This window comes from Trachemys scripta, chromosome 8 (assembly GCF_013100865.1).
Source record: "Trachemys scripta elegans isolate TJP31775 chromosome 8, CAS_Tse_1.0, whole genome shotgun sequence".
Classification (NCBI taxonomy): domain Eukaryota; kingdom Metazoa; phylum Chordata; order Testudines; family Emydidae; genus Trachemys; species Trachemys scripta.
This window is the reverse complement of record NC_048305.1, coordinates 35,020,791-35,048,509: the sequence shown is the minus strand read 5'-3', so window position 1 is coordinate 35,048,509 and position 27,719 is coordinate 35,020,791. Positions and strand designations below refer to the sequence as shown.

The window sequence follows — 27,719 nt, the reverse complement described above, 5'->3', positions numbered from 1 at the left end:
GCATCTCTAGGTCACTGAATACAGCTTATTGACTGACACTCATTACCATGTCATGTCAACATAATCAAAAAACACTATCCCAGGCAGCACCTTAACAGTTCCCATTCTTGTCAGTCTTGTATGTCTCTGTATAGCTACCCGCTGGTCAATATGTGTCTCCATCAGTTATTTACAAAGACAGATCCTCTCTCATGGGCAGCGGTAATGGCCCAAATGTTACAGCAGTGGTTTTCAACCTTTTTTTCATTTGCGGACCCCTAAAAACTTTCAAATGGAGATGCTGACCTCTTTGGACATCTTAGACATAGGCTTCGGACCCCAGGGGTACCTGGACCACAGGTTGAAAATCTCTGCACTATGGCTAACAGCAGTGATCTGATCTTAATAATACCGGTGTGAATGAGAAATAACTCCACACAAGTAAATGGAGTTACACTAGCGTAACCCTGACGTCAGTGAGCCCATCAGTCCCAGGACAATACCACAGTATCTTTTGATAAGGGATGGTCATTACAAAGCATGAAATTAGGGGAATGATTTTAGGTGCTCATCATAAATGGTTTTACAAAGGACTGCTAGATTGGAGGAGGTTTACTGGCATCCTAGCTGTTGTGAGATCACATAGGGGAGTGAGAATCCGGCCTCTCCCACGCATGGGATCTGCTCCTGGTCAAAGACAATGGCCACATCTCATGTGTACGTGCATGTATGGGTATGTGCGTGTGCATGCCCAGCTTCAGCGGGCCCATTTGTATTTCCTAAGCGGGTTTCATCTGACCCCATTCGGCTCTCGCATTAAGTGTAATCCAGGGGTCAGCAACCTTTCAGAAGTGGTGTGTCGAGTCTTCATTTATTCACGCTAATTTAAGGTTTCGCATGCCAGTAATACATGTTAACATTTTTAGAAGGTCTCTTTCTCTAAGTCTATAATATATAACTAAACTATTGTTGTATGTAAAGTAAATAAGGTTTTTAAAATGTTTAAGAAGCCTCATTTAAAATTAAATTAAAAAGGAAAACCCCCTGGACCGGTGACCAGGACCCGGGCAGTGTGAGGGCCACTGAAAATCAGCTTGCGTGCTGCCTTTGGCACGTGTGCCATAGGTTGCCTACCCCTGGTGTAATCCATGCATGGCTCAGTGAGGCAACCCCCTTTGCTACCCGCTTTCTTGATGGGTACTTCTTGGAGGGATCTCTGTGTCAGAAGACAGAAGACACAGCCATGATCAATACAGATGAAACCTGTGGGGAAGGAGAGGTGGTTACTTATAGGCACCAACCTCATTGGAACAGGAACAATAAATCCCTCTTGCCCAGTAAAAACAATGGAGAGGGAAAGGAGACACATGAGGGCTGGAGGAGATAACGGCAAGGTGGGAGAGACTTCTGGTAGGTCATTTAGCTTCTCTGAGTGGATTGTGATGGGCCAGATTTCATTATCCCTGATAGCTGAGCATCCAGTCTAACCCTGGCCAGCTCCATGGTGGTGCAGCCTGCCTGAGATGGGTAGGACTGGACCCATCTGTCTCAGGGTCTTTGCATCAGTTGACTCCTCCTGAGGTTGTCAGTGATGGTGACCCCATTGTTTACAGCCTTGACTATTGCAGCTCCTTCCCCTACAGCCTCTCCACCTACCAGCTTGCCTGCTGCTGCCCATCTTCTCACACGTGACCACACCTCACACATGACCAGTGCCCCATTCCCTCTGCTCCCCCAGCACCAAAACCAACCGTCTTCCAGAATAGCTTTCCTGGGGAGGTAAGCCCTTAGAGCTAAAAAAAAAAAAAAAAAAAATACACCCAGCAGTGGCTATTCCACAAAGGTAGAGGCAAGATATTGGAAGGGAAGATATAAGAACCAGGATGACAAAGAAAGAAAGAAAGAAAGAAAGAAAGAAAGAAAGAAAGAAAGAAAGAAGACTAGAAGGAGAGGTAGAGAGGGAGGAAAACAAAGACAGCAACAAACTCAATGGCGGCTCTTGTCGCAGTCAGGAAGCCGGTCCAGGCGCCATAAGCGGCAGGAGTGTCTGAGGCAGCTGGCTTGCCGACCACAAGAGACTGGCCTTTAGGTTGGCAGCAGCACTGAGGAGTGTGTCTGGGAAACAAAGGGGTCTCCGCAGCAACTCCTCTGGCCATCTGAGTTACAGCACCAACAGGGAGCCCTGTCCATCCTCCCGGCCAGGGAGAGGAGAGCTGTGATGGGGCGAGGGGCGTTTTGGGGGCAGGGCTCTCACAGGCACTGGGCAGGAGAGGGGCAGCTGGATAAAGGAAGGGAGGGGACTCAGGACTTTCCAGGCTACGTCTAGTTTTCAAGCTGATGGCCCCGATCCAGCACAGAACCAAGTGGGCGGAGCTCTATGGAATTCCCTGCAGGCGCTGGGAACTGCCCAGGCACAGGCCACGCTCTGTGTGTGTCAACTTTGTGGGTCCCCATCCCCACTTCCTGAGGGGATGTCATACCCCAAGGAGCATCAGTGGCTCTCCTACGGTCGCTGCCCTGTGCTGGCTAGTTCACCCCCTTTCTTACTCCGCGTGGCTTTTTTAACGACCCTACTCCTCTCTTTGCAACCATGGACCTTAATTAACAAATAACTCTATACCGAAAGACATGCACCCCCCTGACGCCCATCCTCCCCTCTGCCCCCCCTCCCCCGACAGTTCCCCTGGCACAGTGTGTCATCTGGGCTCCGTCAGAAGGTGCTTAGTTTCAGCCAGAGCATTAAGTGTCATGTGACGCACCCATTCATTCAGGTCTTTATACAGGGCAGCTTAGCAGGCTGGAAAGATGCCAGGGTTAAAGGGAACGCTGTCAAGGTCAGGAGGCCCCAGATTGACCCTATCAGATTTAGAGCAGTTTGCAAAGGTCAGGCAGCTCCTGGGGTTCCTGTTTTAGCCCAAATGCTTTGGTGCTGTTATTCTATTGCCCACTCCCCGTCCTCCCTGCTTCCCCCCAGATTATCCTGCAATGGCAAACAAGCCAGCCATGCAGCCAGCCACTGCACACAACCCATCCAGCCACGGGCAACCCTGCAACACCGAGCAACAGTGCACTGATCCCAGGGACACATGGGCACAGCTGCTCCCAGCCACCTCTGAAAGCCAGCATGGGGAACTTAAAAACATGCCAGTTTGTGATCCAGCAACCCTCCAACAACAAACCAGCTCATACAGCCCTAGCACTCAGGCCGGCAACCCTACAACAACAAACCAGCGCACATAGCCCTAGCACTCAGGCTGGCAACCCTACAATAACAAATCAGTGCACACAGCCCCAGGCAACCCTACAATAACAAACCAACATGTATGTTGAAGGTAAAGGGTGGTTGATAAGGAAACATGTTTCAATGTCAAACTTCCAAAGATTTCTGTGGTGAGGGGGTAAGAGCTTTATAAATTATTGAGACCCCTGGAGATTATCCTGCCAAGCCCAGAGCCTCGTCCTAGGCCACAGGGCCAGGAGCACGCAGCTGGCAGAAGGAAGAAGCACAGAGAAGGCAGAGGGGATTGATTTTGAGGCCAGTCAGTGCTAGCTCAGCATCCCATCCTGGACCCTGCACCCTGCGCTGAATCAATGAGAGGCGGCTACTCGCAGCTGAGAGGGGGCAGGAGGGAAGCGCGGGCTCTGCACAATGAGCACTTCCTGCGGGAGGTTTTGCTGCCTAACCAAGGAGGCAACCCACCCTTCGCCAAGACACAGTATGACCCAGAGGGGACTGAGCGGGAGCTGTGAGCCCACAGCACCGTCACAGAAACAGCCCGAAAATGCAACCACATGAACCGCAGGCGGGGCAGCACTCAGATGGGGCTCCCCGCCGTTAACGGTGATGTGCCAGCCCTTGGCAGTCCGCCCCCAGGGAGAGAGGGGGCAGTTCCACTAGGTGCCCTGCACATTGGTTCCTTTTTCCTTCACCATCAGATCAAACAAAAAACCTCAAAGCATGTTTTCTCCATCCCATCCTCCCAAAACTGCTCCAGAATCCCCCATCCCCACCCCGAATCTGCTCAAATACCCCTATCTCCCAAAACTGCTGCAATATCTCTCACCACCCACCGCAAATCTGTTCCAATATCCCCCACCCCTGAAAACAGCTCCAATACCTCCTACCCCCAAAAATTGCTGCAATACTCCCCACCCACCACCCCCAAATCTGCTGCAATACGCTCCACCCCTCATGCCCTAAAACTGCTCCAATACCTCCTACCCCCAAATCTGCTCCAATACCTCCCATCACCACCCGCAAAACTGCTCCAATACCCCCCCACCCATCACTCCATGAAACCTCCCTCACTGCCATGCCAATATCCTCACAATGCCCAGATCTTGCCCCCACGTGACTTTCATTACTATCCCTCAGCAACATCCCTCTGCCCATTGTCCTCTGCACCCCCTACTGCTCCTGCCCTGTCCTTCTCCAGTGCCCACACCCTGTGGAAGCTGCCAATGGGCCGGGGGTTGGCCAGGGACTTTGCTGGGTGGCAGAGTGGCTGCAGTGGTTACGGGGTGACGCTGCTTCATGAGTTTTCTGTTGCTGTGTCCCTTGGAAATGGGTGGGATACACGGTGCCCGGAGCCAAGGGGCATCTCCAAGCCCTACTCCAGTCCTGGGGACAGGTTCTCCCGATGCACTCACCACCACCGCATACAGCCGTGCAGGAGAGATGTGTCTCAGGGATGCTCTGCCCTAGGGGATTCCTACACCTTTGTCTTGTCAATGTTGGATTCAAAGCACTTGGACCAGCCCCCACCCCTACTCCCGGTGTGATTCCAGCTAGTGCTTTCTTCTCGGATGTCCCATCACACACCTTCCACCCCACGGTGCTGCAAGCTCAGGGCTCCCACAAGCAGGCAAGCCACTGTTGTGCAGCTTCAAGCCTCACAGCTGCTGCTTATTGCTGGGAGTCGGGGAATCTCCCCCATCCTCTACTGCGAGGCAGAGAAACTGCAGAAGCCAGAGGAACTGCCAAAGCCTGTGCTCGTGAGAAATGAAGAACGGCCACAGGCACCTGCTGCTTGCCGGGGGTGACCGTACGCTTCCAGCCGTGATGGGGATAGCTGCAAAGCACACGGGAGAGCGCTGCTCAGTCCAGAGCTGCTCTGTGCTCACGTCTATGGCTTGCAGTACATGGATAACCCCTTCTCAGCCAGAGAGAGGAGACCTGGGGTGGGGTGGCATTGGAGACTCCCCACAGACCTCCCTGGTCTGGAGCATTTGAGGGGCTGTAGGTCTCTGCAGCTCTCCACGTCTGGCTCAGCTCTGTTAGAGAAGTGGAGTCACGGAGTTTACTCTACGGATGAACTTGGCCCCGGAGGTGGCATTCCTTGCTGCAATGCTGGCTAAGCAGTGATGATAGATCAGTGCGATTGGGGGCTCCAGATAAGAATTTCCTTGGAGGAAGCGAGAAGGCGCTCAGGAGCGAGAGGGAGGAGCAGAGGGCAAGGCACAGCTGCTCAGAGCCAGCTCACATCCAGCCAGCAGGCGACCTGGCTTTCAGAGAGGATATCCCGGAGCAGAGCGGCAATGCAGTCAATGGGAATCTTGCAGTGGATCACTATAATCTTATTCACAATCAGTGGAACCAGCCCTGTTGGCAATCCCCTCTTGCTTATTAGAGGTCAGCCTTTTTGGGCCAAAACCAAAGCCCTGCCTCCAAACACCTCCAGTCTCAGAGCGGCGTCCCAACACCAGACTGGAATTCCTCGTTACCATAGGCCAGATCAAAACTCTGAACCCAGCACCCATGAGCTTTGGGGTGCTGGAACCCTGCAGTGGAACTGTCTCAACTGCGTGGCTTGATCCAACCCCTAGATGAAACTGCTCAGCGGGGATTATCTGGGAAGTGGCGTGACACAGGGGACAAGGCATTCGGCTGACTATGTGACTGGGGTGAGACACTTATCTGTACCAGAGAGCTAACGCTACCTACCTCACTTAGAGATCTGGGGATGGAAAGAGCTAGATATTATTATTTCTACTCTGTGACTTAACCTTCAAGGGCCATTTATCCAGAGAGCTGCCGATGGCACGAGATACACACGTGGCTGTAAAGACCAAGGCAGGCACTGCTAGAATGGCCCAAATGACAGTGCTTTCCACTCATCCCCAAACTTCCATCCAACATCACTTTCCTTATCCAAAGTGTCATGACCGGGGCTTGGGAAGTCAGGCCTAGTGGTAGGGTTGCCAACTTTCTAATCGCACAAAACTAAAACCCTTGCTCCATCCCTTCTCCAAGGCCCCACCCCTGTGCTGAGGCCCCGCCCGCACTCATTCCATCCACCCTCCCTCTATCGCTCACTCTCTCCCACCCTCACCCACTTGCTCATTTTCACTGGGCTGTCTCAGGGGGCTGGAGTATGGTAGGGGCTGAGGGCTCTAATTGGGGGTGCAGGCTCTCGGGTTGGGCCAGAAATGAGGAGTTCATAGTGCGGGAGGGGGCTCCAGGCTGAGGCAGTGAGTTGGGATGTGAGAGGGGGCTCCAGCTCAGGGTACGGGCTCTGGGGTGGGGCCAGAGATAAAGGGTTTGGGGTGCAGGAGGGGGCTCCAGGCTGGGCGTGGAGCTGAGGGGTTCAGAGTACGGGAGGGGGCTCCAGGCTGAGGCAGGGGTTTAGGCTGTCTGAGGGGGTAAAGGATTTGGGCTGCAGGTGCATGTTCCAGGATGGGGCCAGAAATGAGGGGTTCAGGGTGTGGGAGGGGGCTCCGGGATGGGGCAGGGAGTTGGGGTGCAGGCTCCGGGAGGGAGTTTGGGTGTGGGAGGGGGTTCCAAGCTGGGGCAGGGGGTTGAGGTACAGGAGGGGGTGCAGGATGCAAGCTCCAGGAGGGTGCGGAAAAGAGCTCAGGGCTTGGGAGGAGGGGTGAGGTGTGGGCAGCAGACTCCAGGTGGCGCTTACCTCAGGGGGCTCCCCAGAAACTGTGACATGTCCCTTGGCTCCTTGGCGGAGGTGCAGCCAGAAGGCTCTGCGCGCTGCCTCGGCCCACAGGCGCTGCCCCTGCAGCTCCCATTGGCTGCGGTTCTCGGCCAATGGGAGCTGTGGAGTCAGCGCTCAGGGCAGGGCAGGGGCAGCGCATGGAGCCCCCATGGCTGTCCCTCCACCTAGGAGCCAAAGGGACATGTTGCCACTTCCAGGGAGCCGTGCAGGGAGCCTGCCACCTTGGCGCCAACCGGACTTTTTACGGCCTGGTCAGCAGTGCTTAGCAAACAAAATCTTCCTGGAGATACCAGTCAACAACCTCCCATCCTGGCACCAAAGCACAGCTACGGCATTCTTTGAGGACAACTCTTTATGGAATATCCATCGGACACTTAATCTAATAAGAATCCTTCCTGCAGTGATTATGATCTGTAGATCTCAAAGCACTTTACAAAGAGGAGCAAGTACCATTCTATCCATGGTACAGATGCGGCACGGAGCCAGGAAATGACTTACTTCCACAGTGCCAGGGCTGGGAGGAGAGCCCAGGAATCCTGACTCCTAGGCCAATGCCCCGCTTCCTCGGGTCACAAAACACCCCAGAACTTAAATATCAGGAAGTCATAAAGGCACATTCGAAATCCAGAACAGCCCCTTTCTTCTCTCCCGCATCCAGGAACGGAGTTGCCACCTTGGATTTCTTTGTCCGAACAGAACCAGTGTTTGCATGGTCCCAGTCTAGTGGCTGAGCCACATAAAAGGTTGATGAGTCTGTTCCCGCCTCTTAGCTCAAGCCATAGCTATACATGCTTTTAGATCCAAGCTTTCCGAGCCATCCGGGGACATCATTACCAGAAAATCCTAACAAGCCACAAAATGGCCCTAACCCACCCTGGCTCAGCTCATCTCTCTCCCTCCAAAAAGCCTCAGAACTTTAAGATGCAGCAATTGTCAAATGACAGACTAAGATCTTGCTGATTGTAGAAATCATTTATTCGTAAGAGGGTGAGAGGGGGACAAGAGAGAGAATGCTGAGCTCCTTGTAAAGCATGTAAAGACGACAGATTGTGATTTCCATCACTCCTGTGTTATTTCACTGTCCGGGGACCAGCATAACTGGGAAGTAATCAGCCTCTTCAGGTGTAAAAACTCTTGTCTTGAAAAATAATTTCCACTTTCCTTTAATTTTAAATAAATCAGTTTCCTCCCGCAGCCTCTGTTCTCTCAGCCCTGCGCCAAAGCTGCAGTAAAGCCTCCCAAAAGAAGCTGAGGCCGAGATGCTCCCAAAGATCAAGAGGGAAAAAAAAGAAAATAAAAGTTCTGCTTTTTAGACGATGTTTCCTGTTGTGCATTGATTAGTGGCTGCTCTGTGCCTTTGCATTGTCTGATACTTAACAGGAATGATCAGAACGCCAAAGGAAAACAGACATCTTTTCAATCTCCAAGACAAGGAACTAAAAGTCCATAATTGTGTACACTGCGGGATTTCTGTCTGTCCGTCACTTCTGAAAGCGCAGCAATCTGTCGCACAGTTTATTAACCTAGATTTCTATCTATCAAGGTGTCTGTAATGTGCTCGGTCCTATGGCATAAAATACAGCAATTCTCAGAATCACTGCTGTCCTAGAATGGACTGGTTTCTCATCCTTCCATTGACTAGGAGCATTCCCTGTGGGACATGCAGGGGGTCCTTATTAGGGGAAGGGAAAATTGTGCAGGCCATGCGTGTGATTTTAGCTTCTTCTATTGGGTGAGAACAAGCCTTTGCAAAGGTTGTAGGTAGTTCCACTAGCAAGGACCCTTTGGCAAAAATGTCCATCTCCCACTCCTGAGACTATCACCCTGTCCTCCATCCGCTGTAATGTCCCCACGCACCCGGAGGGTATCTAATGTCCCCATGCATCTACAGATATGGTCTCTGCATTAATGAATCCCTAGTCCACTGAGATTTGTATTGGAGGACTGAGATTTTAAGGTGAATCCAAAACTCTACAGAGAGCCTGTAATGTGAGCATGATGTGCCTTCGTCAGGAGACAAGCTACAGCACATGGGACCAGCACAGGATAACAGGAGAGCACATTCCATCCTGAATGAGTTTTATCCAGTTCAGGGATGGAAAGACTGCTACTTTATTGAAAGGACATATCCAAAAGGCCCAATAACACATGCCCACCATGCTGCAAACCTAACAGAGATGATGGGATGTTCACTTTGTAGCCTAAAATGGGCATTCATTTCCCCTATAAAAAGACTAATCAGAACTAAGGCAAAGCTGTTAAATCAAGGCCTCAAAAGAAGGAACTGAACCCATGATAAAGGTTGCAACTTAAATCTCTTCATCTCTGTACCCCAATACCTGAGCATGCAACCTACATTGGTTTCAAAGGAAGCTGCACTTTCATGCCCCAGGGAAAATTCTGGCTCTTGGTGATGAAGTTTCAAAGCAGCTGTTAACAGCTCCGCAGCTCATAGCTCAGCTTCCAAACGTCCAACTTGTATGGCAAAAATAAAAGCTGGAATTACAATGCTTCTCTCCCACATTCTTTCCCAGGTGAGGAAGGCAAAATAAAACTTAGCTATGACTTCTAATTACAAATACCAGTCAGTCTAAACAAAGAGAGGTTCTGAGGAACAGAGCAAAGCAACCTGCATGAACCCGACGCTGCTGGGTCCGTTACAACGTTGACCTGAAGACCAAGAGGGATCTGAATTTTGTAGAACTTGTGAAACTGTTTCTTATTGTTTGACAGCAGTTGATTTAACTGGATTATGGCTCAACACACAGACTCCCAGCAGGGAAAAGACACCGATTGTTCCCTGTCAGTTTTTCGTTTTGCCCTGGCTGGTTCCATTCTCCTCCAACCCCATCTTAGAAGCAAGACAGATCCAGAGAAGGATGCAACTGACAATTCTAAAGGTATCATGGCTAAACGTCTCTTCGTATTCACTGTTCCGTGAAAACCTGAGTGGTGCGTGCATCTAGCCAATATCCTCCAAATGAACAACCCCCACTGCCGATTCTACAGGAGCCTTCCAGAGCTGCAAAGGTAGCAATGATAAGGTACCTCTAGCCATTCTGAGCCAGGGGCAATCAACTCTGGTGCCCTCTCTTCATAGGCACATTTTCTGTGAAGACCCCGGCTCTGTCTCAGCCCTCCCATAAATGGGTGGATAAACATTTGGAATTTCAAGACAGACCTTGTGTCCATTTAACACACAGTGGGGTAATATTAACGATTCCCCTAGGTCGAGTCAAGGAGATCATTTGTCTTGAGGATTTTCAATCTTCAGGCTCGCAGTCAGAATACTGACTTAATAAGTCTTCAGACAGTAAGCTGTCTCCTAAATCATAAAGGCTTTAGAGTGAGCTCTGTGGATATTTGTGCAATGTACAGCACTGAGCACATTGTTGATTCCTGGCAAATCATCATTGCCATTAGCCAGGAACGCCACCAGCTTTTCTGCCACTCTAGGTGGCGGAAGGTCCCGCCCCAAAATGCCGCCCCCCACAGAGGCAGTGGAAGGTCCTGCCGCCGAAATACCACCGCGGTCGCCACCCCCCAAATTGTAGCGCCCTAGGCGACCACCTAGGTCGCCTAATGGGTTGCGCTGGCTCTGCCATTAGCTGGACTAGAATTTCGTCACAATTCAAGAGGGTCTCCTGCCCTTGGGTCATTGCCTGGAGCACCTATTACTCATTCCCAGATTCCACGGGTTGGTCTTCTTAAACAGCCGTTATGTGACACAAATCATCTTCCAGATGCAGAGGGAAACATCACAAGAGACTGTGACAATTCCCCAAGTGATTTCATTATATTGGCTGTGGTTTATTTCTACTTATTCAATAACACAGTGTGTCTATTGCCTTGAAACTTGTGCAGATCACAGATTAAGATAAAACAAAACATCAGTTACAACTCAGGCATGGAAGGAGACCACAGAGCCTTGATTTCACTGGGCTAGATTGTGGCTGAAAAGATGAGCCATGTACCATGCGTCTGAAGACTAAACAGGTTAAGGTCTGACAGACCACCCGACGAGGGAATTTTATAGACAGATCTCCTCCACAATGCTCTTCTGAGGGCTGTCAGCACAGCCTCTCCGCTGATCTCAGCCATTGCAGTAGTGTACAGGGACATGTATGGTCTCTAAGGAAGCCAGCTCCTAAATTACAAAAGGTTTGGGAGATCAAATGCAGCACATTGAATTGCACGTGGGAGCAGACAGGACGCCATCATAGTGCATGGCCAGCAGCAGTAACATGCTTGCACAGCCCTTCTCCACCAAGCAGCTCCCCATTCTTCTCCACCTAAAGTCTCCAAGCAGTCGCCAAGAGTCGCCCTGAGTAAACAGCACTGCAATAGTCTAGCCAGGAAGTGACACAGATATGGATGACAGTAGCATCGGCAAGGCAAATCAATAGCCACTCAGCTAAAAACACTGGGGGGGAGTGGAGAGGGAGGAGTGTGAGAGTGAGCGAGTCAAAGGCCTAGGTCTCTAGTCCCAGCTCCCCCAGGATGAATGGATAGGAGCAGGGGGATTATCTAGTAACCATGTCTATTGTCTGCAACGCGTGGATTTATTGTATCACCTCTGCTGCTGTATCTGTGCATCCAAGAGTTGCTCAGGGGCCAATAAATACCCTGTTGTGCTTTCCAACCCAGAGGTTTATCGTACTAGTAACAACCCCCCAGAAGAGACATTTTCCATCAAAACATGCAGGCCCCACTCAAGTCAATGGCAAAACTCCCACAAGCTTCAAGGGGTGGTCAGGATTTCACCTGAAAAGCAAAGGAAGCTGCAATCAGCAATGCCACCATCTTGGGGTGAAACCGTACCCTAACACGAACAGCCACAAACATGCTATGTGCCCAGACTGCCAACCTCCTCAGTAGAGGGGAAACACCCTCCGGTCGGAGCAGTCACAACCCTCCTCCATTCCTCCAGTGCCAGCACCACTAGGGTCTTATCTGGCTGGCACCTCATCCAGCACCAGGACTGCCCAGCTGGGAGCTGATGAGATGGAAACACAGACCTGAGCACCAACCACATCATGAGGTCAGCGGGGCCCCAAGCACCAGGCATGACGCAGTTCCATGGGATATGCCTCCAGATCTGCTGCCAGTTGCCACAGCAACTCGAGTGCCCCTCTGTGTCCCACCGCAAGGCATGGAAAGTTGCTCCCTATTTATTTTACTGGTGGTCGCTATGGAAATAAGTAGACGTGCAAATGTCAGACTACCCAGGCGCTTGTTGGAAATCCACTTATCTCCACGGCCACTTGGAATATCCAGATCCGGGGTGGTTATGGAGATAAGGCAACTTAAAATGTCCATCAGAATATGCAAAGACTCCACTTGCCCTGTGGACAACTAACGGCTTCTCTTCTTTCCCTCCGCACTCCATAGAGACATGCTCCAGGGGCCACGAAGTGGAGGGAAGGGCTGGTCAAGCCCCCCTCCACCAAGCATATCAAGAGGCTGCCCACCACCTGCGTGCCCCCTGCGATCCCACAGATGCCGGCGGCTTGGCAGGCTCACCACTCCTGATGTCATCAATGTGCAGCTCATTCCTCGCCCCCCCGCCCCTCGGCTGCCAAAGCTGCTGCGCTCGCTGCCCAAATCCTAAAGCAACTGTAACTAAAACCTACCAGATTGAGACTCAGGAAGGCAATCGCCTGTTTTTTTCACCCTCTCCCTCAAAATGGGATTGAATAGATCTGTGTGTACGGGCTGGTCTCACAGCCAACGGGCAGCAGCATCTGCCATTCAAGTACCACGGCATGCCTCTCTGCAGGGAGCATTTCATTTCTCTCCCACCTTTGCTGGCTGGTACTGCCTTCCTAATGCTGTCCTTCTCCTTTGTTTGGGGGACTCTCAAAGGCTGTTGTAAAAGGAACCCCTGTAACCCAGAGATGGACAGATAAACCCAACACACTGGAGGCAGACGGGGACAGCCATTTTTTCCCCTTATTCAAATATTTTGCATGTCAATTTGGAGGTGGTTGGAAGGGCCGGACTGGCAATGAAAGATCAATCAAAGCATGGGCAGCAGTAGTGCCATCTTCTCCCACACAAGTGCCTCTTCAACACGTCTCAGCCCTGCCCTCCATAGAGCAGCTGAGTCTCTATGGCCCATTCGGTCCTCAGTCTCTCTGCAAAGAAGGTTGCCAAATAGAATTTGTGACCTGTGATCCACAGATCAGACTAGATGATCTAATGGGGTCTTTTGACCTTGAAGTCTATGGTTCTATGGTGATTTATGCAACATGGACACCTGCCCAGAGGAAAGTGCACTGAGACCTAGCACAGTTAGCTACAGATGTCAGCAGATACCAACTCCTGCCATGCAACTGGGCTATAACCTTTTGTAACCCTGATCCACGCCATATGATTGGGACCAGGTTAATACTGACCAGCCACTTCCCAGCACTCTTTTCCTCTGACACCTGGCATCAGAGGAGAACCGTATGTATCTCTAGCAAAAATGGAGCAAAGGACGTCACCTGAATCCCTCAGACCGGAGGGGAATCTGGCAGAGAGCTGAAAGAGCTGCTAGCAGAACTTCCAAACTTTCCTATAAGCCAGAAGTACAGCAGAGCAAACTGAGAGGGCCCTCCATACTGTTACCTGTGGCAGGCCCAGAGGCTATTGACAAATCATTCCATTCCAAAGACCGCAAACTGGTGCACAAAGCTATCCAAAGCATTTCAACTACATTGTGATCTACGTGACAGTTCCCTTGGGGAAGGCACATTTTTGTTACAAGAAAGCAGCTGCCAGGTGAGACCAACGACGTTACATACTTGGGTGTTAGAGCTAAGCCATGGGAATCTGAACAGTTAACCAATGGACTTATTAAAGCCTGAATTGTCTGGGGGTATAACTGATAACCAGTTCACAGCGAGATCGACTGGCAAGAGAGACGCTTTTGGAAGTTAAAAAAAAAAAAAAAGTTGTCACAGATGCATCACTATGGAAATATTTTGCGATAAACAACGTGTAAGGTCTCAGTCAATCCAGGCTCACAGAAATGGGGGCTGTCTTTCTGTAACAGGAAAGATTACCTCTTATTAGAGGACTAGTACTCAATTTTCTTAGCAATGTAATACCCCATTGTAAATCAGTTTGCTCACCACAGGCTTCCAGATGAGTTAGTACCAGAGATTGGCCAACAATTCACAAAAGGCTCATTTTTGCAATTCTCTGAAATATTAGTTCAAGCACCTTATGCCAAGCCCGTGCGATGTATCATCAAACAGGCTGGCCAAACAGCCAGCGCAAATAGCAAAGAGCATGCTAGAAAGAAAAAGGCCTGGTTGATTCAAGGGATTCATGTTTAGCATCCAAAGTATATCACAACCCACCACACAGTGCTTGGTTAGGATCAGAGGCATATGGGCAGGGCAGAATCCTTAGTGCCCATATCTAATAGGCTCTGAAGGAGTTATAAAATAACTTGATCGTGGGAACCAGAACAGAAGAAATACTACGACAAAGAATGCCAAATGGCTGCCCCCACTACATGCTGGAGAGTGTTAGAAAGGGGTTGGCAAGCTGCCACGGTAACAGCTAGACCAGTCACATCACGGTGATGTGCCATAGCTACCCCTTAGCACCGGACCCACAAGAGCTACAGAAGACATCTTGACAAAACTAAGGCGGGCAGCAGTGGACACCCAGGATGCTCTCTGACAGTGCTGACAGGTGTAGCACATGCCAACCCCTGTCCCTGACCATGACAAGCACCAAGAGCAGCCAACTGGGGCTCCAGATGACAGAACCCTCCCCAATGCTGACCAGGCCCCTGCAGAAGGAATTGCTCTGACAGGAAGTGGCCATGCGACGGGTTCCGAGATGGTGGCTACTGACAGATGTCTAATGAGAGACAGCAAAATCCTACCTCCTCTCAGGAGGGTGCGGGTCGTCTCCATCACACCCGTGTCTACCTGGGTGGTTTGTGACTGGGCTGTTTCAGTGTGTCGTTGCCAGTTTTGGTTGATATTGTGTTTTATTTGGGCTTGATTTTTAAGGAGAGAAAGGTGAAGATTTAACAGTAGCTCCTGGAATCAGTGGATACTGACCTCTGCCATGTGATCTTTGTAATCCTGACCCGGACCACGTGACTAGGGCCGCGAAATAACGATCGGTCGCTGTCACACCTTCATTCCACTAACTGCGCATAGCCCAAACAGCCCGGCCAGTGAGCCCCATGGTGCAGGGATTCTGCGATGGAAACAACACCAGCCAACAAACAGAAGTGGCTAGTGAGCTGGCTCGGCGGAGGCCACCTTTGGAATGACGAGCGTGTTTCACCAACACGAGACAACGGGCAGCCTGAGCGTGGTGAAGGCACGGCCAGCGTTCCACATCTGGCTCCTCTCCAAAGGGCTCCGAGTCTGATTGGGTTAGGTTCTTTGTTTCCAGGCTAAGACGGGCTAGAAGCAGGCTGCCTGGCAGCAGGGGTGGGGTGCCTTGCCTTGCGCTGCAGTTACCTTCTCTGGCCAGTTCAGGAGTAACATTCTAAGGCTCTGGAGAGAGCTTTACCCTGCCCTCTACAGCCAGGTATAATATGGGGACCTTGCCATGTGAGGGGGGGCAGAGGAGAGGGATCCTGGGACTCCCAGAGAGTCTCTGGAAGACTCACAAGGAAAACCGACAATCACCCACCCTGGGATCAACCTTGAAGCATTTTGCTCTCTATACAAGCCCTGGAAGCTGGGTCTTGGAGACCCCCAACGCTCCCCATTAACATGTCAATCTGCTCTTTTGTGCAGCAATAGCCAGAGAGCCCAATGCACATTCTGCTGCAAAACACTCAGACAATGAAACCCTCCCTCTACTCTCAGCGGACTTTCAGCCCGACCACCCCGCTTCCTGAGAGGGAGAGAGAGCACGCTACACAAAACCGTTCTCCTGAGCTTTCCCTGCACTCTGTGCCACTTGTCATCTGAGCAACCCTGTGGCCTTTAGTTGCCAAGGTTCCAGAGCTGTTCCAGAATCGGAGTTAGCTCAGCTTCTGCCCTGGAGCAAGGAATCTGAAACGCTGCCACTGGAAACGAAAGAGAGCATCCATCATTTCTCTTGCCAGGAATATATCCAGCCCAAAACGAAATACTGCCTGCGAAACAGTGCACAACAAAAGCCCTCAATTTCATCAGCAATGCAGAGCCAGCTCCTCGCCTATCGGTCATTTCCACGAAGGTCTCGATTGTCTGCATTTAGAGAAAGAATTAAAATCACCAATGCAACCTAAACAAAAACGAGCAGCTAAGTTGGCCGGGCTGCGGGAAACAAGGCTCTCCAGGGGACGGGCCCAGTTCTAAGTCGTGATCGCTGCAGGGCCCCTGGCCAGACTGTACGCCACACCCATGATGCATCAAAAGTCAAAGGCTGCCGAAGGTGGCGGAGCTAGGGCTTGCGGGAATGACAGCTCGCTCTCCCCATCCCCTGTGCAAAAATAAAATCCAGCTGTACCCATCCACAAGCCCCACCTGGGGAGCAGCCTCCAGGAAACTATGAGTGTCCTGCTACCAGCCAGTGGAGCATCATTTAATAACCTCCCCAGGGAAACAGACTTTTAGGGCCTGTCTCAACCCCATCCATAGGCCAAAGGCAAATGGTGAGGATACCCCAGACACAGCCCCAGACCCAATACAGACAAGCCAACCAAAATGTCAACAGAAGGCTCTCTTTCCATGGGGCACACAACCATATGCAGTGGCCACGTGCCCCCACAATGCCTGATTGAAACGCCCAGGCTCCAAGGGAATACTGCGCAGTCTGCCTGCTGATAAGCTAGCAGCTAGCCTGCCTTAAGAAAACCCCTGGCCCAAATGCTGCAAGTCTGACTCACTTGCCTCTCAGTCCCTTATCTATCTGCTTGGGTGTTTACATGGCTCCATCGCCATGGTATGAGGCAAGAGCAGCGGTGGGCAAACTATGGCACGGGGGCTGCATCCAGCCCTTCAGATGTTTTAATCTGGCCCTCAAGCTCCTGCCGGGGAGCGGGGTCCGGGGCTTGCCCCGCTCCGCCCAGCTCCCAGAAGCAGCGGCATGACCCCCCTCCAGCTCCTATGCGTAGGGGCTCCAGATGCTGCAACCGCGGCCAATGGGAGCTGCAGAGGCGGCACCTGTGGACGGGGCAGTGTGCAGAGTCGCCTGGCTGTGCCTCTGCATAGAAGCCAGAGGGGGGGACATGCCGCTATGTCCGGGAGCTGCTTGAGGTAAGCGCCCCCCGGAGCCTGCACCCCGACCCTCTCCAGCACCCCAACTGCCTGCCCCAACCCTGATCCCCCTCCCGTCCTTCAAACCCCTCGATCCCACCCTTCAGCACCCCAGATTACACACCATAAGCCGGAGGCCTCACCCCCCCACCTGCACCCCAACCTCCTGCTCCAGCCCGGAACCCCCCTCCCACACGCTTTCTGGCCCCCCTCCAGAGCCCGCACCCCCAGCTGGAGCCCTCACCCCCTCCCGCACTCCAACCCCCAGTTTCATGAGCATTCATGGCCCGTCATACAATTTCCATACCCAGATGTGGCCCTTGGGCCAAAAAGTTTGCATACCCCTGGACAAGAGCCTACTGAAGTCAATGGCAGCTCTGGGCATTAAAAACTAAGACTCTGATTCAGGATTGTACTTAAGCACATGCTTCATTTTAATCACATGATTAGTCCCATTGCAATCAATGTGATTACTCTGTTGCTTAAAGTCAGGCACATACCTGAGCACCTGCCTTAGAAACAAGCACCTGGAAACATGAATCGCCCTGGAGCTCCAAAAAGCAACTGGAAATCACCGCAGTGACAAACAACATGAAAAATGCCACCTGGGACAAAACAGAAGACTATTTGCTCCGTGCACCATCCTCTCCCTTCTCTCCTTGCTTTGGGACATCTGTATGACCAAAGAATCTTTGCCACTTACAGCGTGCCCCTGAAGTTCAAATCCACTATTAGTTTATTTTGAAATGTACACAGTGAGCCTATTTCTGAGTTCCTGAGCACAGCTACAATGAGACGATATTGCAACAATACAACAGACTAACCGTGCTCAGTTAAAGAACCTCTTCAAGTGATCTCTCCTCCCTTGTTCTCCACGTCCATAGTGCCCATACACTTGTCGTCCTGACCCATCGCCCTGCCTCTTGTCTGGTGTTTGTTAGTCTTGTCTTACTACTTACATCTTTGGGACAGGGTCTTATCAAGGACTGTAAGGTGTCATGTAAATTTACAGCCCTGTGTAAAGTATAATATACTACTACTATCAATATAAGACCTAGCTGACTCTAGAAAGGAGTGTGGTGCTGCCGAATGGGCATTAGCCTAGCATTCAGGTGACCTGGATTCTATTCCCAATTCTACCACTGACCTCCTGCATGACCTAGGGAGAGTAACTACAAGGTATTTGAGGGGCAGGGATTGTCTCTCAGCAGGTCTTTCTACAGCGACCAGCACTATGGAGCCCCAATCTCAGCTGGAGTTTCTCAGTGCTACTGTAATACAAATGGCAATAACTGATGTAAGTACTCATAAGGCCCTCTTCACCATCTGAAGATAACAGGTCAACCAGCTACTCATACTAAGGAAGAAGGCTGAGCAAGAAGTGAGGCTTTACACCATGTCCTCAAGGTCAACAAATTCTGGCTCTGAGAGAATGACAGGGCATATGAGGACCCTTCACCAAGAACATCCTTTCCCCAGGCTTTCAAATCTAGGGACCACCAACCAGTATGTCCCAGCAGGTAAAAACTGCAGAGATGATGCAGAGGGAGAGAGGAGACATCACAACTGTGACATCGGTTTCAACAGCAACCTATTGTGATGCCATGAATGGGAAATTCTGCTTTCAGCTAGGGTATGCGCAGAGGAGCTGACCTTCTCTTCCTTACCATGTGGAACTATAGATATTATTGACAGACAGAAAATTATCCCGTTTACCCCCACACAACCTGGCGTCGGAGTAGGACACTTTCAGGCAGTAGCACCATGATCACTGTGGATGTTCAAAACCTGGAAAGACATCCACATTGCATCTAAACACTATCCACGTGGGGCCAAGCTCTGGGGTCAGATATGAATGTACAACCCTCCCTGAAATGACAACAAGTTGTGCGCTCACATCGGAAGGCAGAGTGAAACTCAGGGTGTTCTCAAACCCACATACCAGGCTTCTATCACCTCTTCTAGATCTTGATACATGTCCATATAAAGAGAATTTATTTCCTAGTTTTTTACCCCCTTCTCCATCCTCCCCTACAATTCCACCATGCAGTATCTCTCCACTTACCAACAAGGGGATATCAATCCCAGGCAAAATAATGGAAAAGCTGCTTCAGGATTGAAGTAATAAAGAACTGACAGATAGGTATATAATTAATGCCAGTGAGCATGGGTTATGGAAAATAGGTCTTGTCAAACAAACCTAATTTCATTCTTTGAGAGATTACAAATTTGTTTGACAAAGGTAACTGTGTCGCTGTTTTTGTAAGGCGTTTGACTTCGTGCTGCAGGACATTCTGATTTAAAAATTAAAGCATTATATAATATCAATAAAGCATATGTTAAATGAGTTAAGCAATGACTAATTGACAGATCTCAAAAAGTAGTCATCAATGGGGAATCATCATGGAATGGGAGTATTTCTAGTGGGGTTCCGCAGGGATCGGCTCTAGGCCCAATGCTATTGAACAATTTCGTCAATGACCTGGAAATATAAAATCATGGCCAGCAAAATTGGCACATGACACGAAGATTGGTGAATAGTGATGAGGACAGGATCAGCCATACAGAGCGATTTGGGAAGCGAAGCCCACGCAAACAAAATTAATTTTAATAAAGCCAAATGCAGTTATGCATCTAGGTCATAGCTACAGAATTGGGGACCATATCCTGAAACGCAATAAGTCTGAAAAAAGATTTAGGGGTCATAGTGGACAAGCAACTCAATATGAGCTCTCCATGTCACGCTGTGGCAAAAAGAGCTAATGCAATCCTTGGCAGTATCAACATAGGAGTAATCAGTAGGAGTCGGGAGGTGATTTTACTTGTTTACAGCACCGGTACGACTGCTACGAGAACACTGCACACAGTTCTGGTGTCAACATTTTTAAAAGGATGTTGAAAATTGGAGAGGGTGCAGGAAAGAGCCATACAAACGATTCAAGGGCTGCAGAAAATGCCTTATAGTGATAGACTGAAAGAGCCCAATCTGTTTAGCTTATCACAAAGAAGATAGAGAGGTGACTAGATTACAGCGTATAAGTACCTTTATGGGGAGAAAATACCAAGTACTAAAGGGCTCTTTAACCTAGCAGAGGAAGGCAGAACAAGAACTAATGGCTGGAAGCTGAAGCCAGACAAATTCAAACTAAAAATAAAGCACAAATTTTTAACGGTGACTGTGATTAACCACCGGAACAAACGACAAGGAAAGGGGTGGATTCTCTATCTCTTGATGTCTTCATATCCAGACTGGCTGCCTTTCTGGAAGGGATGTTTTAGCCAAATGCAAGTTATTCGGCTCAATACAGGGGTAACTGGACGAAATGTCATGACCTGTGACATGCAGGAGGTCGGACTAGAAGATCTAATGGTCGCTTCTGAACTATATGAATCTATTAATCAAAGAACTGTTACTCAAGATAGGTGCAGATACTTCTGCCCTTCTTGTCTGTTACTCAGTAGAGAAACAAAAGAAAGATTACCCACAAGAGTGAGTAAATCCTCCACCATTGCAAGCCTCGTCCCCATTCTGTGCTAGACTCCCAAGCAAACAGGTGGTGTATAGAGCACCCATCCACTTACCTTGAACTGCAGGATGTAGACCTCATGATGCCAGGTCTTGAGAAAACATTCTCTCCATCTCTTAAGAAGAGTTTAGTCTTGGAAGCTGGCTTCCTATTTCCTGAACTTCCTGCCAGGCCCAATCAAACCTATGAATAGCTCACCTCACACACCACCTAGACAGAAACGTTATTTGACTAATTTACATGAGACGTTATGAAGCTATTTTAAAGCTCCCCGGCCAAAGTGCTGTGGAATATACTGTAGGGAATGATCCCACGCTGGTCCAAAGGGAATGGACTAGTAGAGCACACAGTGAGACATGGCAGCAACAAAACCATAGGAGAGATAACTCAGTGTTGGGCTGCACACACATCATCTCATGCAGCAAGCAGGAGACAGGGAATAATCCAGCTCATTATGACTCATCCGGGAGACTGCGTTCAGTTCTGGGTGATGCAGTACCAGGAAGATGCAGATAAGTTGGAGGGAATTCAGAGAAAAGCAACCCAGAGGACTGGGGGTGTGAGGGACTGATTTACGAGGGCAGATTAAAAGAACGAAATGTGTATAGCCAGCGCAGCTAAGTGATGACTAAGGGAGGGCATGATAAACTGCCTCTGCAACCCTTTAAAGACCATCTCCCAGCCCTGGCAGCTGGCATCCACATCTATGCTTAACCTGGCCGCTAAGGGCAGGAAACCCCACACCAAGCAAGAGGCAAGATCTTCCCAGCTGAAAGAGGCGGAAATGCAAGGACATGAGAGAGCTCAGCCTGAACAACTTGCTCAGACCTCTGCTGTGAGTAACCGGGTACCTACCAACAAAATCACTGGCCTGCTGCTTGGGGATAGCCAATGGGACCAGGTGGAAAGACATGATCTATAAAAAAAAATCCCATAAAGCCCCCCTGGTTAGAACCTCCCTGAACATCTCAAAGCTACCCTGGTACTAGGGGACAAACAAACTATTCCTCCACGTTAGACTGGAGCTATTTCACGTCCCAGTACTATGGGGGGAAAGACACAGGGAAAAAGAGGTAATTCCAAGCAAGGCCTTACCAAAATGCTGGCGATAATGGCTCTAGTTTGCTCAGGGTGGTATCCCCCTTCCTCAAGATTTGTCTCAGAGCTGCACACAGTTCCCAAGGAGAGAGGCCCCGCGCAGCCCTTGTCAGAGATCCAGGGGCCTACCAAAGAGGCTATAGGGACAGGGCTGCAAGATCCATGGGTGAAGGAAAGATACTCCCAGAGGGATGGAGCCATGGCCCAGGAAGAGCATCCTGCTGAGGAGGCTGGCCTGGAAACCTATTCCATGTCCCCCCTAGGCGCTGCCCTTCCTGGCAAGAGAGATTCCTGATGCCCCTTCTACTGCAAACAGGACCAGAGCACGGCTTGGAAGGGAATGGACACACCGCATTCAAGCCTGGCCTTTGAGAGAGCTGGGAAGGATAGGAACAGACTCCATGAAGTGGAAACCACTACTGGGAAAGTAGCTCCTCTGACCCAAGATATTCCTGTCCTGAAGTGTCTACTCAGAATGCAGCTGGCATCCACACAGGGCCTTCTAACGTGCCCAATTCTTTCATCATCCTTCAATTCTTCCCTTTCTTTTTATCTTCTTTACCTAGATGCAGGGGAGAGGGAGGCCAGGAAGAGCTGAGTCATGGACTCCACATGCTTCAAGAGCGAAAGAAACAAAGACTAAAGAGGAGGAAATGGGAGGGTAGGAGTTTTCACACCTAGCCTTGACTGACAATTCCTTTGTTCTCCAGCTTCCCGGAGGTAGGCGCATCCCTGTGTATGGATGAGCTGTAGCGCAGGATGTGGAAGGGCAGGGGGCATCATAGGAGATAAACAAATTAGCAATGAGCAAATCATCAAGGAAGATGGCATCTTCTACATGTCCATTTCCTCCAGAGCGCTGGTCCATCCCGCACCTGGGAACTGGTTTGAAAGGACAGCGGTGAGTCCCAATCCTGTTAGAAGCTGAGCAGACTGAATCCCATAGGGATTGAGGGTCCCCAATAACAGAGCCAGTTAACATTTAGAGAATGAATTTTTTTTTTTTTTTTTTGTGTCAACAAATGGCCTTTTGAAAACAAAAAATGCCATGAAGAACCGTTGACTTTTTGGAAAATTTTCAGGACATTTTTCGTGACTCTCTATCGGTGGGTTTTCGGTGAGTTAAGAATGACCATAATTGTTTTGATAAAGATTTCATTGAGAACATTTTGCCAAACGAATAGGGTAAAAGGAGTCATATTTGAAACCTGCGAAATGGAAACAACCTTGAAATATTTTGCTAATGTTTTATTGTTTTGTGCAGCATAACTCAGCACTTCACAGGCCTCGTCCATAGTGATGGAATAACATACTGGGCTTCTCTATTCTTATGAGTCCCTCTTCTATCACTCCAGCCCTATTAAAAAGTCATACGATCATTCTTCTTATTGACTGATTCCACCTGGGATCTGCAAATCTGGTTGGGTTCTTCCTGTTCCATACTTTGCCACTGATAACAGAGATTCTCCTATCAGAAATTAGCTGCTGATTCTCCTGAGGCTGCACAAGGCAGAAGAGTATCCAGCTTGCGCTCCCGTACCTGTATCAGCTCTACCAGGACCCGACTCTGAAGTTAACAGGAGATTTAGTTTCAGGTGCGCAAGGAATGCAGGATTGGACCATTTGTCAGTCAAATAAGCAGATATGATGATAAGAGACACAGGGGCAAATTTTCCCCCTGATTACTTAAGAAAGCTCCACTCACATCAAGTACGTAGCTGATCAGAGGATTTGGCCCAAGCAGATCTGCTAGAATTTCAAAAGAAGTAGATAATACCTCTGGCATGAGAAAGACACTCCTATTGCGTGACTGAGCTAAGGACCCAAACAAAAGCATTTTAGGCTTAGGATGCTTACGTTGCCAAGGCTCTAACTTGGGTGACTTTGCCAGCCCATGGTACAGCACAAATTCCTCTGGGCAACTGTGACTCCTGATTGACTTGCCCAACATGGCAAGTTCAGCCACCCATCCCTTCATCACGAATCCCCCTGAATGCAGTGCAACACAAAGCCTCCTTTAATGGCCCAGCAGCAGTGGCAAAGACTAAAGACAGCACTTAAAATAAACCAGCATGCCTCTGAATCCAGCTGACCTCCCCAGGGCACTGCACCCACTGAATGTAAACTCCAGAGCTTTCCGTTCTACCGATGGGGCAAGGACAGGGAGTCGAAGCACCAAGAGCTGTGCTACCCCTACCGCCTCCCTCCTAGAGAGAGAACTGACCCAGCTACCTCCCCAAGCCCCCAAAGACTCAGGGCTAGAACACCTCACCATCTGAATGTAGCTACGCATTGAGCTGTATTCCTTTTCAGTCCCTGATTTGTATGACCTTAAAGGTGAACTGAAATGCTTTTTTTTAAAAAGGGATCTTAAATTACAGAAGAAATTTGAAAAACAAAAGTATAGTTTTCTCCTTTTTATTTCTACATTTAAATTGTTGAATCATCATTTAATCAATGGTTTTCATAGCCAAGAGGCCAAACCATGAAAGTCACTGGCTCACAAAGCTCACCAGCTCATTGGGTAGAATGGACTTGCGGTTAAAGCCCTGACCAACCACTCAAGACAGCTGGGTTCAACTCCTGGCTCTGCTAAAGACTTCCTGTGTAACTCTGGGCTTGACACTGGCTACACTATAAAATTATATCGACTTAACTTACATTGGCACATGGCCACCACAGTTACTAAATCACTTGTGTGCATGCAAACTTGGCTCCTTGTGTTGGCAGTGTGCATCCTCACCAGGAGCATTTGTATCGATTGTGTTATTAGTGTGGGGCATTGTGGGACAGTGCCTGAAAGCCAGGGACAGTCGATATAAGTAAGGCAGTGTAAACACTGCGTTGACCTAATTACATCCACCGTGACTCTACACCGCTCGGGGAGGCGGTGTTACTTAACTGGCGTAGAGGCACTTACGTTGACGGGAACCAAATTTAAGTGCAGACACTTCCACAACTAGGTTGACACAAGGCAGCTTACGGCACCCTCATTCATAGTGTGTAGATGAAGCCTCAGGTGAAATCCTGAAATGGCAAGACTCCCTCGACATCAACGGAGCTAAGATTTACCCTGATGGTATGTCCACACTGGAGCTGGAAGATGTAGCCATACTCGTGCTAGCTCTGATCGAGCTAACATGCTAAAAACAGCTGGATAGCCATGGCAGCATGAGCAATGGGAGGAGCTAGGGTTTACATGGGATCGTACTCAGCATGGCTACCACTGTGGCTGTGCTGCTATTTTTAGTGTGCTAGCTCGATCTACCCAAGCTGGAAGTTACACCTCCAGCCCCCGGGTAGACATACCCTTAGGGTCTCTGTGCCTCAGCTTCCCATCTGTAAAATGGGGATAACCATCCTGCCTTTCTCCCACTGTTTGCCTGTCTTGTCTATTTAGATTGTAAGCTCTGCAGGGTAGGGTCTGTTTCGTTCTCTGTGAACATACGACAACTAGCACACCAGGCCTCCAGGAATCACTGTAACAGAAATCACCATCCTCATAAGAGGAGAAGTAGTAAAACAAACTAACTTAGTGGAACAACCCAAGAGGGGTTCTCAGGGCTCGTGTGCATGGAGAATTGCAGCAGTTTAACTTAAGCTGTGAATTTAAACTGGGTTAGTCAAACCAGTTTCATTAAACCAGCGCAAATCCCCATGTAGATGCTCTTACTTTGGTTTAAGAGTGGCTTACTGCAGTTTAGCTTAAGTCAATTAAGAACAGGTTTAAGCTAAATTGAAATAAGCCATTCTTATATATAATTTAGAGTCTCCATACAGGGGTCTGCCCTGGTTTAACTAAACCAGTTTAATTAAACCAGTACCATTTTGTGTGTGGACAAGGCCTACAGGTATATATCTCCACAAGATAGTTGCACCACTTTACCTTAAGATGTGAATTTAAACCAAGTTAGTTAAACTGGTGCAAACCTCTAGGTGGGTGCTCATATTTCAGAATACACCAGGCTTGTTTCAGTTAATTAGGAATCGGTTTAAGATGAACCAAAATAAGCCGCTCTTAAACCCAAATCAGAGTGTCTACATGGGGGTCTGCACTGGTTCAACTGAACGAGCTTAAAAACCCACTTGAGTTAAACCTGTGCAACTTTCTCATGCAGGGAACAAGGCTCTTGAGCTGCTAACCAGCTGCAAGTGCCTAAAAGAGGGCTCTGAAGAGCTAGTTGGGTGGGGGCTTTACAGCGACAATCCCCAAACACAGCCACAGCTTCATGCAAGGGCTGTTTCACAGAGTGCACGGACAATGGTGTGCGTAACTGGACGTGCACTCACCATTATCTGTGCGTGCAAGTGGCCAGATAAAAGCTGGCCTGCAACGTTTCACTGGTATTATGGTTTACCAGGCAGGGCTCCAGCCACTTTGGCGGAGGACTGTGGAGCGCTCGGAGCTGGGCCTGGTCGTGTGCCAAACATGCAGGCCTTCAGAGCATGGTGCCTGGGGGAGACAGGTCCTGTTCTGTCAGCACCCTCTGTGACCTTCCCCTCCGGCCGGAGATCCCCCCCTTCCCTTCTCTCTCACACACACACACACACACACACACACACCCTGAAAGAGAGACTTGGCCTCCATAGCCCTCAGTCACAAATGACCCACCCCACATTGTCCCTGCCAGCTGCAGCCCTCCCCATAATGGCAAGCACCCCGATCCTGCGCACCCCAACCCCAGCACAGGGTTGTGAAGCCTGCCTAGTGAGCCACGCGGCATTCTCCACACAAAGCCCCTGCAATCCTAGGCCTGGCGCCGGGCTCCCTTTCTAGATGAAATGTTGATGATTTTCCCTTTCCTCCACGTCTCTCTCCCTCCCTGACCTTGGGAGCAGTCGTCACGCAGGCAAAGGGGCGGTGCAACGATTAACCAGCAGGCCGGAGTGGGGTGAGCTCATCGGCTGGATGAATGGGCAGCCTGGCCCAGCTGGAATTCAGAGCACTGCAGACAACACTGAGCCGGACGCATTCATCTGCAGCAGGGGAGAGATGAAAGCGTTTCCTGCGCTGGCTGCCTGGCTGACCACAGCACCAAAGTCCCCCCCTCCCCCCCCCCCGAACCCTCCTGTTGCTGCTTCAGTGGAAGCCAGTGATCGAGATGCGGGTGGTGGGCACATGCTGAGGACGCGCAGGGCTTTGCTGACTGCGACTCTTTAATCTCCTAGGCCTGCCGTAGTCACAGGCAAGGGCTTAGCCATTGCAACAGAGACTGCGAAGGAGAGAGAATAGGTGCCTGGCAGATGCACAGAAATGAAACACAGCAGTGCCCTGTGTCTCTGGACTCCTGCTCAGGTTGGTCTGGTGCTGGGGGAGCTGCAGGGCAGATGGCCCTACAGGAAAAAGTCTTCTGTCTTATCACAGGATAAGCACAAACACCAGCACCGCGCTGTTAATACACCTCAGTGCTGTCCTGGGGGTGAGATGGGGAGTTACGGTCATCATGGGGTGGGTTTTAAATGACACAGATGCCCACTCACTAAGGGATGGAAGGAGCCACCAGCTCCTTTCACACAGGAGCCTGATTCAGACCCCTCCTGACCTGAGTTGGAACTGAACCAGTGCCCTCAAGGTAGCCAGCTCTCTAGCCCTGTTCCTGAGACCCATGGCCGGCCAGCCAGTCCCCGACAGCCAGGTCCAACTGCTCACTCGCAATCTGCAGGAGACTCATCAACAAACGTTACAAACAGGCCAGCATGGGGCGGGTGCAGCCGCCCAGCCAAGCGCTGGGCAAACACAGGAAAGGGAGAGAAAAGCCGCAGGCGGAGAAAAGGAACAGAAAGGGCAACAGATATCAGGAGAGGAAAGAGCGGAAGGGCCGAGATAACAAGCAGAGAGGAAGGACACACACATACTCTCCTTTGTCAAAGGGTTACAGGGCTACGGCCAGAGCACGACATAGCTGGCCCAGCTCCGCTGCCCTCCGACAGCGGCAAGGAGGGCAGAGCGGGCAGGGAAG

General features: G+C 50.1%; 1 protein-coding gene across 13 annotated transcripts in view; it reads right to left on the bottom strand.

Annotated features, from left to right (window-relative positions):
• Nucleotides 1-27,719, bottom strand: part of CXXC5 (CXXC finger protein 5) — a 132,709-nt gene that overhangs the window by 19,804 nt on the left and 85,186 nt on the right. The window contains exon 1 of one of the 13 annotated variants that reach the window (XM_034779042.1): nucleotides 26,588-26,707. The exons of 10 other annotated variants lie outside the window; for them this stretch is intronic. The gene's annotated coding sequence lies outside the window, so the exon portion shown is untranslated. Of the gene's footprint in view, nucleotides 1-1,113; nucleotides 1,228-20,716; nucleotides 21,050-26,587; nucleotides 26,708-27,719 lie in introns of those variants that run through there. 2 more of the 13 variants (XM_034779044.1, XM_034779045.1) reach the window with 2 other exon arrangements.